This window comes from Gopherus flavomarginatus, chromosome 4 (genome assembly GCF_025201925.1).
Source record: "Gopherus flavomarginatus isolate rGopFla2 chromosome 4, rGopFla2.mat.asm, whole genome shotgun sequence".
Taxonomy (NCBI): Eukaryota; Metazoa; Chordata; order Testudines; family Testudinidae; genus Gopherus; species Gopherus flavomarginatus.
The window spans coordinates 177,156,694-177,168,027 of record NC_066620.1 but is presented as its reverse complement, the minus strand read 5'-3'; the positions used below and the strand labels follow the sequence as shown (position 1 = coordinate 177,168,027).

Genomic DNA, 11,334 nt, shown 5'->3' with positions numbered 1-11,334 from the left:
GAGGTGGGTATGAGGTGTAGACTTCTGAAAATATAACCCCGTCACTTACCTCTATGGTCTGTCTAGAAGATGTGTGAGTTTTGCAAAGAGATTTAAGATTTTAATTTAGGTTGGCATCTTTAGCTGTGCAACAGAAATATAACAAGCTGATTCTTTGTGTCTGACAACATTGCACTTGTGATGGTCAGTAATGGAAAAAAGTATGGCAAACCCCGGATGCTGTTGTGTTAAAACACCTTGGAGCTTTTCAGACAAGGGTCTACAGTATGGGTGGGCAGACTATGGCCTGGGGGCCACATCTGGCCCTCCACATGTTTCAATCCAATCCTCAAGCTCCTGCTAGGAAGTGGGGTCCAGGGCTTGCCCCACTCCAGCTGGGGAGCAGGGTCAGGGTCTTGCCCCACTCCATATGGCTCCCAGAAGCAGTGGAATTTCGGTCCTCCAGCTCCTATGCATAAGGACAGCCAGGGGGCTCCACACACTGCCCCCATCCCAATGGGAGCTGCAGGGGTAGCACTTGTGGACAGGGCAGCGTATAGAGCTGCCTGGCCGCACCTCCACGTAGGAGCTGGAGAGGGAACATGCCGCTGTTTCTGTGAGCTGCATGAGGTAAGCGCTGCCTGGAGCCTGACTCCCTGATCCCCTCTAGCACTCCAACCTCCTACCCCAGCCCTGATTCCCCTTCTGCCCTCTGAAGCCCTCGATCCCAGAGCAGAGTACCCTCTTGCACCCCCACCCCCTCATCCCCAGCCCCATCCCAGAGCCCACAGCCCCAGATGGAGCCCTCGTGCCCCGCCCAATGCCCAATTTTGTGAGCATTCATGGCCCACCATACAATTTCCATACCCGGATGTGGCCTTCAGGCCAAAAAGTTTGCCTACCCCTGGTCTACAGCTTTCAAATTGGAAGACGAACAGAAAGAGTAAGGAATTGTTTATTTTAACTTGCACTTTGGCTCCTGGCACTGAAGCAGACACCTCAGAGGCCAGCATTGTCAAATCTTATCACCCTTATTCTGCGCCTACTCCTATAGGTATGTACAAGGAAAATGCGTTTGATTCACCTCTGTCAGTTCCAGAATTATGAAGCATGAAGAGGGACAAAATGCTGACATGTTAATGTAGGTTGTACATTTTAAGTACCTGAAATACAAAAGAGCAGCCTACAACTGCTGTAAGTCTGTCTGATAAGCAGTAAATGTCTAATATTTAGATACATCAGCTAACAACTGTGCTTAGCAGCAGTTTTGTATGAATTCTCTTGCTCATTTGTTACACAGGTGTTAACTTGTATCTCCCAGGAAACACAAGTTTGAGAATTTTACCTCACAAATAGAGGAGATAATACCTCTTAAGCTGGATCCTGGCACAAGGGGCTTATAGGGCTGAGAGGAGACTTTTGGTGAGAAACTGCCTTAGACAAGGATTTTAGCCTGTTAAGTTCTAGTCACTAGGATGTGTGTTGTCCTTTTATTTTATTTCCATTTCTATTCTATTTCCTTGCTTCGTATCACTTGAATCTCTGTTCTTTATTAATAAGCTCATTCTTGGGTTTGCTATGAATTCCTTGGCAGCACAATATATTAAAGCATGCATCCTCAGCTGAGCTAACAGGCTGGCGTGAGCACTGTCTCTCTGACACACCATTTAGCAACAGCAAATCTATCTCTTGCTGAGGCCAAGGGGTTAACAAGGTGACTCTCAGTTCTGGATGTCCCAAGAAAGCACCACAAGGCAGACACATTTCCTTCCATTTCTCACCTGAAATGTGTCTTTATTCTAGGAATTCTGACAATAAGGGTTTTCTGAGCTCATTGTATACACTCATTTATTTTTCAGGGCTTGATCTGGCTATGTACAGAGGCCTAGATCCTCACAAATATTTAGGTGTGTAACTCCCAGTAATGTCAACAGGAGTTTGGTTGCATAAATACTTGTGAGCATCTGGGACTGAGTGCCTCTGGGAGATGCTATGTGGGAGTTTAAGATTCCAAGTTACTCACCTAGTACCTTGCAGAACTGGACTCAAAGTAACTTGGTTCCCCTATATATGATCCTCATGCAGAGGTGCCAGATTTTGCACTGCTCTGTGTGTGACATGAGCATAAATATCAACTTATGGTCAATACAAGGAGCAGTGGACATAGGCATGAAACTGTATGAAACTTGGCAGCTATGGAGTCTGGGTGCATGCTGCAGGGTGTCAGGATAGATGAGTGATTGTTTGGAAGGTAGTAGTGTGTCTGGGATCACAGGAAAAAACTTTCTGATTTCCCCAGGGGTGCTTGACCCCCATGTCACCGAGGGCCTGGCCCAGCCCCCCTCATCACTTCCCCCCAAGAACCCACCACTGCCCCAACTCTACCCATCCCTGCTCTGCAAATATCAGCTGCTCTGAAATATCAGCTGCTGTTTGGGCAAATAACCTTAATCAGTGCTAATATGTTGGAAAAGTGCAGCTGCAATGCAGTAGCTTCTCAGCAGCAGCTGGAAACCCTCATGACCTCAGTGGTAGGCTTCCAATACATTTATCTATCTACTGTATTATCCTCAGTTTCCTTCTGGTGCAAGGATACTGATCCTGGAAGTGTGTCAATACACTGGTTGCCCAAGGTCTCTAACATTACCCCCAGTTCTATTGAAAATAAAAGGTTGGTTAGTGGGTCAGCCTCTCCCTCTGAGGTAACCTTCCACAAGGCAGAACTGGGATCTGTTTCCTAATTCACATAAGATGATATTCTCCCCTGTGCAGAGGGGCAGCACAGTCTATTCCTGATGTCAGATTTGTGTCCATTTATTCTTTTGCGTAGAGACTGTCCAGTTTGATATATGCCATCATGTGCCAGCAATGCCTGTCTGCCATGTACATTGGCCAAACTGGACAGTCTCTATGCAAAAGAATAAATGGACACACATCTGACATCAGGAATCATAACATTCAAAAACCAGTCGGAGAACACTTAAACCTCTCTAACCACTCAGTGACAGACTTTAAGGTGGCAATTTTGCAACAAAAAAACTTCAAAAACAGACTCCAAAGAGAGACTGCTGAACTCGAATTAATATGCAAATTAGATACAATTAACTCAGGCTTAAACAGAGACTGCGAATGGTTGGGTCATTACACTAATTGAATCTATTTCCCTATGTTAAGTTCTCCTCACACCTTCTATGGGTCATCTTAATTATCACTTTAAAAGGTTTTTTTTTTTCTCCTGCTGATGATAGCTCATCTCAATTGATTAGACTCTTCCTGTTGGTATGCATACTTCCACCTTTTCATGTTCTCTGTATGTATAAATATCTCCTGTCTGTGTGTTCCATTCTGTGCATCCAAAGAAGTGAGCTGTAGCTCACGAAAGCTCATGCTGAAATAAATTTGTTAATCTCTAAGGTGCCACAAGTACTCCTGTTCTTTTTGCGGATACAGACTAACACGGCTGTTACTCTAAAACCTGACATATGTAAGTGTTTTTCTGGACTAGGGCCTAATATCAGATATGACATAATAAAGGTTGTAAAAGACAGTGGGTAGTGGAGAGGTAGGGAAGATGGGGCAACATCACTAAGAGGATATTGCTACTGAGCCACCATATTGTGCAGCATGATGGAGCTAAAAAAATTATATCAGCAGATAGAATGAATAAGTAGCTACCATGGAGAAAGTGAGTCTTCAGGAAGGATTTAAGAGAGGGGAATATAGTAGCTTTGAAAATCAGCTCCAGAAGGGCCTTCCAGGGGAAAGGAAAAGCATCATAGGCTGCTGTGGGAGAAGCAGACAAACCAGGGTAGTGTCACTTGTGGAACTGAGTGGGTGAGAAGCAAAGTGATAAGAGAGAAGGCCAGCAGGATACATGATGGTAATGGTATTATTCTAAAATATCTGGACATCATTAATGGATCAGCAGGTTTCTGAAAACGAAATCATTGCAGTCTTGCGCATAGCACTGTGCACTGTCTTGATAGGAGTCACGTTAGCTTTTGCAGTAGGGTGCCATCTAGGTAAGTAACATACATTCACTTCATTAGGAGGAGGCTGAGGCTCAATGTCTAAGTACTTCAGTGTGGATTTTAGTAGGAAACAGGAAAAAGTTAGAGATGAGCCAGATCTGAAGCTCTGATTACTAGTTTCAACTTTGGAGACTTGGATAAAATTGGACCCAAATCCAAATCAGAGCAAAATCAAAAACACCAGGCTTTTGCCAAGCTCTTATGTAAATACATTCTCAACTGGCCTAAGTCGGAGTAGCCTAAAAGATCTGGCTTGAAGACTTTTGTATTTGTTTTTTGTAGAAAGGAGGGAATGGTACCACAGAGGTGGCTGTCCTCCCTACCAACCTGGGAGTGGGTAGATCTAGGAACACTATCTGGCACAAATTTAAGACATTTCTCCAATGCTGTAGACACCTTGGGCTTGTAGACACAACCAAAGCACCCAAAGGATGTTTCCTTCTATTTTTATATAACATACAGGTCAGGATATAGACAAAAAGTTGATGTTAAAAGAAATGAAAAATGGAGGTGACTAAAAAGGGGCATGTGGAGAATCCATTTTGCACTTTGATTTCAGGAAGCCATTTTCTCTCCCCATTGATATATTCACAGAGGGCTAAATCCCATATTTTATCCACAAAGCTATCTGTTGTGTCATGTAATCTCAAACAGTATCTTTCATAGAATGTATCATCCACCAGAGATAGAGGCTATATAAATAGATTAGGCCCTTTGTTAATTCTCTGATCACCCCCACTTATCTTCTCCTTGATTCTGTCACTTTCAGATAAATGGGAGATCACTTATATGTCTTTCAGAAGAAGTTCTGCAAGTAGCACATTTGTGTACCAAATATCTAACCTAAAGTTTTACAGGAAGTTTGCAGGACAGGTTGCCTGTATAAAATTTTATTTTTTATACTTTAAGGTAGTATAGTTGTGAAAATCTGAGGATCCATAGTAGTATATTTGTATGAATACTGGAGGATCCATACAACTCCTCTAAGTGCAAATCTACACTACAAAATTAAGTCAATCTAAGTTATGTCAACATACAGCCACCCCAGTAATGAAATTGCTTTTGCAGTACACACTAAGTGTCTTGTGTTGACGGTGTGTGTCCTCACTAGGAGCATGTGCAGCAATTTAACTGTCAGTGTGGGGCATTGTGGGACAGCTTTTGAAAGACAGCAACAATCAATGTAAGCAACATCGTCTACTATCACACTGTATTGAGCTAACTACATCAACCTAAATGCTACTCCTCTCATGGAGGTGGAGTTATTAAGTTGGTGTGGTGGGCAAGTTACATTGGTGGGAGCTGCATTTTAGTGTAGATGCTAACGGTTAGGTTGACTTAAGCTGCCTTTTGTCAACCTAACTCTATAGTGTAGACCAGGGCTAACTATTTTTGGATAAGTGCAGTCCAAAGTTATTGGAAGCACAAGTTGGCCATGAAGCAAGGTCACTCAACACTTCCAGGATCAGCATCCTTGCACCAGAAGGAAACTGAGGATAATACAGTAGTTTGATAAATGCATCCAAAACCTACCATTGGGCCATGAGGGTGTCCAGCTGCTGCTAAGAAGCTACTGCATTGCAGCTGCACTCTTCCAACCTGATCTAATTCTTAGCACCCACTAAGGTTACATGCCGAAAGAGCAGTTGCCACTTGAATCATTCCACTCCGCAGCAACAAGTTAGTTTGTTTTCTGACCACTAATGAGAACAAATATGTGCAGGGCAGAGGTCACTTGTAACCATTAGATTTTAAATGTAAATTGGCCTCAATGCCGGGGTTATAGGCCACTGAAGATGAATGAGCCCTGATTTAGCAGGAGGGACACTGGATATGTTAGCAAAAGCCGAATCGCTCCCTAGGAAAGCAGACCTGTCGAGCGGGGCAGTTGAACAAAGGCGTATAAAGAAGATAAATACGCCGAAGCAGAGGGCTGCAGCAAGGGGCCCTGAGCGCCGTTCTTTGTGTGTGCACAGTGCGTGTAGGTGGCTCACACAAAGGAATTCCCAGCCCTTTTTCCAGCCAAACCTCTGACCCTCCAGCGAATTGAGCGATCGTGCCGGTTGCTGGCCGTTCAGCCATTTGCATGGCGCGCATCGCACCCGGCGCTCCCGCCCCGCGCACACACTCCTGGACGCGGGCAGTGGCGCGCGCACAGGCAGCTCCAGCCGGGCGCAGCCGTGCAGATCGCGGGTTGTGTGCACACGGGGACGGAGTGGGAGCGGCACCTAACCCACCGGCGCTGCCACAGAGCCGCTCCCCGCCCTGCCAGCGGCTAGCTCCAGAGCAAAGCAGCCACAGCGGAGACCGGGCTGCCGTATATATTCCCTAGGCATTTGCAAATTTGATCCCGCGCCTCCCAAGCCGTGGCCCGAGCAGGACACCGCAGGGAGGGCGAAGGGATGCTTCCTGCCACGGCCTGGCACTCGGCTGGCCCGCCGCGCTGTCTGGCTCACTAGAGCGAGGAGAGGTTGAGACTGACCCGCGCAGGGCCTCAGGAAGCGCCTTATCTCGCCGCTCAGGGCTGAAACTGACCAGATCCGCTGCGGCAGCTGGGGCCGGATCCAGACAGGGGGCCCCCAGGGCACTGGACACACGGAACCAACCCTCCCGAAGAGCCGAGGCGCTGACGTGACACTGTCCCCGCTGCCCAGAGGTAAGCGTGTGTTGCACAGCCCCACCATGCAAAAGTGTCCGGTTCCCAATCCATGGCAGCTGCCCCGTTCAGGTGTAGAGTCCAAGCGGTCCTTGCTGGCGAGTCAAACCTAATGGTCGTAATAGGGAATGGAAATGCATTCCCACGGGGCTGGGTTTAGCAGCTCCTCGGCCCTTTTTCTTTCCCCACGGCCAGCGGATTTCTTGAGGTTGGATGGAAAACTTAAATCCCCGCGAAATGTTAATAATACGCTTGCTCGAAGGATCTCAAGTAGGAGCAAATTGTTCACCGCATGTGAATTAAAGCATGTCCTCTATGGCTGCTGTGCAGGATTCTCTGAGACTTTCTATTTAAAAAGTCCATCGCGATGCAACAGTTAATTAAGAAACAACCTTGTGAATTTGTTCCTAAATTTGTTTTTTTTAAAGGACCTGACAACAAGCTAAATGTGTTTATTAATGGAGATTTAGAACTCTGTCAGTTTTAATCATGCTTTTCCCTTCTGTCAATCCTGATTAATCCAGTTCACTGCCTACCCCGTATAGTACGGCTGCAGCAGCACTGAGCATGCTCCCATATGGAGAGGCATATTTTCTTGTCTTTTCTCCTGCTCTCACGTAGTAAGCCACATTAAGATCCGCCCCCCCTTCACTTTTTCTTTTTGCCTTTACTCCTGCTGACCTATTAGAAATCTGAAAGACTCAGCACCTTTACAGTCATATTTAAGCCTGTTTAACAGCAGCATAATAGTAGATTCCATCATTTATTTTTATTGAACACTTGCCCAACCTACTAAAATCACATGAATGGTACAAGCCTTCAGTATGCATACACGTTACTTAACATCATGGCAGGTAACACCTCAGGAAGAATTCTACAGAATGTAATAGAGTTGAAACCAATAAGGTTTTATAAATCTTACTCTAAAAACCTATAGAACAGAACAAAAAGCAATAAACTTTATTAAATTATAAATTAAATTAATATTAGGAGTTTTTAAAACTACCGAAAGGTTATGATTTTAACTTAATTGACTAGGGCTTTTCCACAGTGGCATGCAAAGGCAATAATATAGATCAGTGTACATATCCTTTTCTCTGTCTCATCTGTCTACAAAGCTAAAGAACTCTTGCTATTTCAGAAATTGACAATGTCCCAAAAGAAATAAGTGAAATATTTACTGTGAGTAACAAAATCTTCATTGGCATTTATTAAGACATATTTATTCCATGGTTTAGGTGGCCAGCATATCCCTCTTCCTGCTAGTAAAATACTTCCAGTTCTTCCCTTGCCTTCTCTGTGCCCCTCAGGTAGCATTAATTCATTCTTTAATTAGGAAATCCTAATGCATATCAATGGGCCCCTCCAGCTAGCCAATACTAATGGTGTCCTATGATGGGAAGCCCTCATAAGACCAAGGGTATTGGGACCCCATCTTGCCAGCCCTTTCTGATGTAAGTAAATGGTCCTACTGTGAATAGTGCCACTGAAGGCAATGATTACACTTGTGAGTTAATGGGTACAGTTGGTGGAACTGGATCTTGGCATTGCAAAAAGACGGATTCCTTTAACAAATGCTTTTCTTCTGCAAGTGTATTATGCACGTGACTTTCCCTTATAAAAACAACAACAAAAACCAAATAAAAAATAGCTATTTTTTCTACAATCCAAAACCTTTTATGCTTTTAATCTAGATAGATTTAAAACTTGCATAAACACTAGGTCACAAGTATTTGGCAGGCATATTTAATGAAAGCCATTAACAATCCCCATAATAAAGTAAGATTATAGTGTTTAGAAATGTCCTATGTTTATAGAGAAAGGGATCCAGTTAAAGTAGAGAGCCCAAATCCATGAAAGCTGTTGAGCATGCTCAGTGGAGTATCTAACATTCTGGTCCTGTTGCATTCAGAAAGAAGATGGGTGAGGTAATCTTTCGTTGGGCCAACTTCTGTTGGTGAGCGAGACAAGATTTCAGGCTTGCACAGAGCTCTTCTGCAGGCCTGGGAAAGGTACTTAGTAGAGCATCACAGCTAAATACAAGGGGGAACAGATTGTTTAGCATAAGGAGTTAATACATAAGAGACCTTTCAAGGTGAAGTGGGTCGTTAACACCTCTGCAGTCACAGGACAAAAAGAGTTAGTGGGTTATAGATCATTGTAATGAGCCTTAAATCCAGTGTCTTTATTGAGTCCATGATTTTTAGTGTCTAACGAAGTTATGAATTTAAGCTCCCAGGCTTGTCTTTTGCAGTAGGGCATTTCATTAGTGGTAGCTGGCTCCTAAGAATTGGGATAAGAGGCCAAGATTGGGGCCAGTCCTACTTCCACAGAAATCAGTGGATTTTTTTTTTCATATAGAGCACCATCAAGCTAATTTTTTTCTTATGATATTGAATCAGAAACTGATTCATGCCGTCGTGTCCTTTATGCCAATGGAGATTCTGCAGCAGTGCAATCAAGAAAGCGATCTCTTTTCAATAAACAGAAATGGATATGCCTAGATCCATCAGCTAATTTTTCATTATTTTTTTTTTTAGTCTGATTAGCCATATCGAAACATCAGAGTTCTGATGTCTTTTTTTGATTTTTCGGTACCATCAACACCCATGTTTAGGGTTCCCTGGATCAATTTTTATCACAATTTGTTCTTGTCAGAGAACAAACATTCCTAATTCTCTTTGTTGAAAAATAATTATTTTCACAGTCCATGGTGCATTTTTTCCTTAGTTCTGATAGTTAGAAACAGAAAATCAAAATGCCAGTTCAAAACTGACTTACAAACAGTGTAATGACAAGACCAGCATTTAGCTTTGGCACAAGCGGAGCAACAGGTGTGGGGAAGAGGCTAACGTTAGAAATGTAAATGCTGCTTTTTGTCACTTTAAGGTGCGTGAAAAAGATTTGAAAATGTTTTTAATAACTTAAATCGAAGAAAATTTGCAATATATAAGGCAACATCTGCCCTTGCACAACTCCCATTGACGTGCATATCTGAGAGCAGAATTTGGTTCTAGTGCTTAATTTAAAGAGACAATAGCAAGGGGAAAATTTTCACTGTTGGCCTAGTTGTCACACGTACATAAAACTCTCCTATATATGGGACTACAATTAAGCATTTTTGTATCTACCAGATGTCTCATTGTGACTGACCAATTCAAAATAGACTTTTTATGCACCAATCCTACAAAGACATAAGGAAATGTGTAACTGTACACATGTGCGTAGTTCAGTTCTATTGAAATTAAGAGGACTATGCATGTGTGCAAAGTTATACATGCGTTTATCTTTGCAGGATTAGATCCTTAGTAATTTTTTTGTAGACATAATTGATGATCCTGCAGTCCTTTTTCAGGTCTTACTGAGGAATAGTCCTTGGATATTATGGGTAGTTTTGTCTTTGTAAGGACTACAGGATGGGGCCAGTATAATATGGTAATTACCAAACAATTATTGTAGAAAAGTCTTGTCCAAATATCTTATACAACACACACATAACTTTATACATTAGGGTATGATAATTTTGAATATATATTGATCACAATTAAGTTTATAACACTGCCCATCAGTACTGTCATGGTATAATTCCCCACTCTGAACCTTAGTGTCCAAAAGATGGGGTACCAGTATGAATTCCTCTAAGCTCAATTACCAGCTTAGTACTTGTAGCGCTGCCACCAACCAGGAATTCCAGTGCCTGGTACACTCCGGTCCCCCCCCCCAAACTTTGCCCGGGGACCCCCAAGACCCAGTCCCTCTGGATCTTAACACAAGGAAAGTAAACCCTTTCCCTCACCGTTGCCTCTCCCAGGCTTCCCCTCCCTGGGTTACCCTGGAAGATTTCTGTGTTTCAAACTCCTTGAATCTTAAAACAGAGAGGAAAATTCACTTTCCCCCCTCCTTCTCTCTCCCCCTCCCAGACTCTCCCTGAGAGAGAAAGTAATCCTAACACTGAGAGAAATTAACCTTTCTCTCCCCCTTCCCTCCTTTCTCCCCATCAATTCCCTGGTGAATCCAGACTCAGTCCCCTAGGGTCTCACCAGAATAAAAAACCAATCAGGTTCTTAAACAAGAAAAGCTTTTAATTAAAGAAAGAAAAAACAGTAAAAATTATCTTTGTAAATTTAAGATGGAATATGTTACAGGGTCTTCCAGCTATAGACACTGGGAATACCCTCCCAGCCTAAGTATACAAGTACAAATTAAAATCCTTTCAGCAAAATACAAATTTGAACTCCTTGCAGCCAAATACACATGTGCAAATAAAGAAAACAAACATAACCTAACTCGCCTTACCTACCTAGTACTCACTATTCTGGACATATAAGAGACTGTATCAGAGAGATTGGAGAAAAACCTGGTTGCACGTCTAGTCACTCTCAGAACCCAGAGAGAACAACCACCAAAATCTAACAGCACACACATAAACTTCCCTTCCTCAAGATTTGAAAGTATCCTGTCCCCTGATCGGTCCTCTGGTCAGGTGACAGCCAGGCTCACTGAACTTGTTAACCCTTTACAAGCAAAAGAGACATGAAGTACTCCTGTTCTATTAACCCTTAACTATCTGTTTATGACAATTACAAAGCTCATAACTAATACTGCACAGACCGCAAAAAAAATGTTGTAGAGTTACAAATTTTGCCTCTGTGAGAAACAAAAGGACAG

The 11,334-nt window shown here is 43.1% G+C and overlaps 1 protein-coding gene across 2 annotated transcripts in view; it reads left to right on the top strand.

Annotated features, from left to right (window-relative positions):
* The first annotated feature begins 6,094 nt into the window (after positions 1-6,094).
* The window catches only part of KBTBD11 (kelch repeat and BTB domain containing 11), a 28,681-nt gene continuing 23,441 nt past the window's right edge, over positions 6,095-11,334 (top strand). The window contains exons 1-2 of one of the 2 annotated variants that reach the window (XM_050950761.1): positions 6,095-6,666; positions 8,579-8,678. The gene's annotated coding sequence lies outside the window, so the exon portion shown is untranslated. The remainder of the gene's footprint in view (positions 6,667-8,578; positions 8,679-11,334) is intronic. The other variant, XM_050950758.1, reaches the window with a different exon arrangement.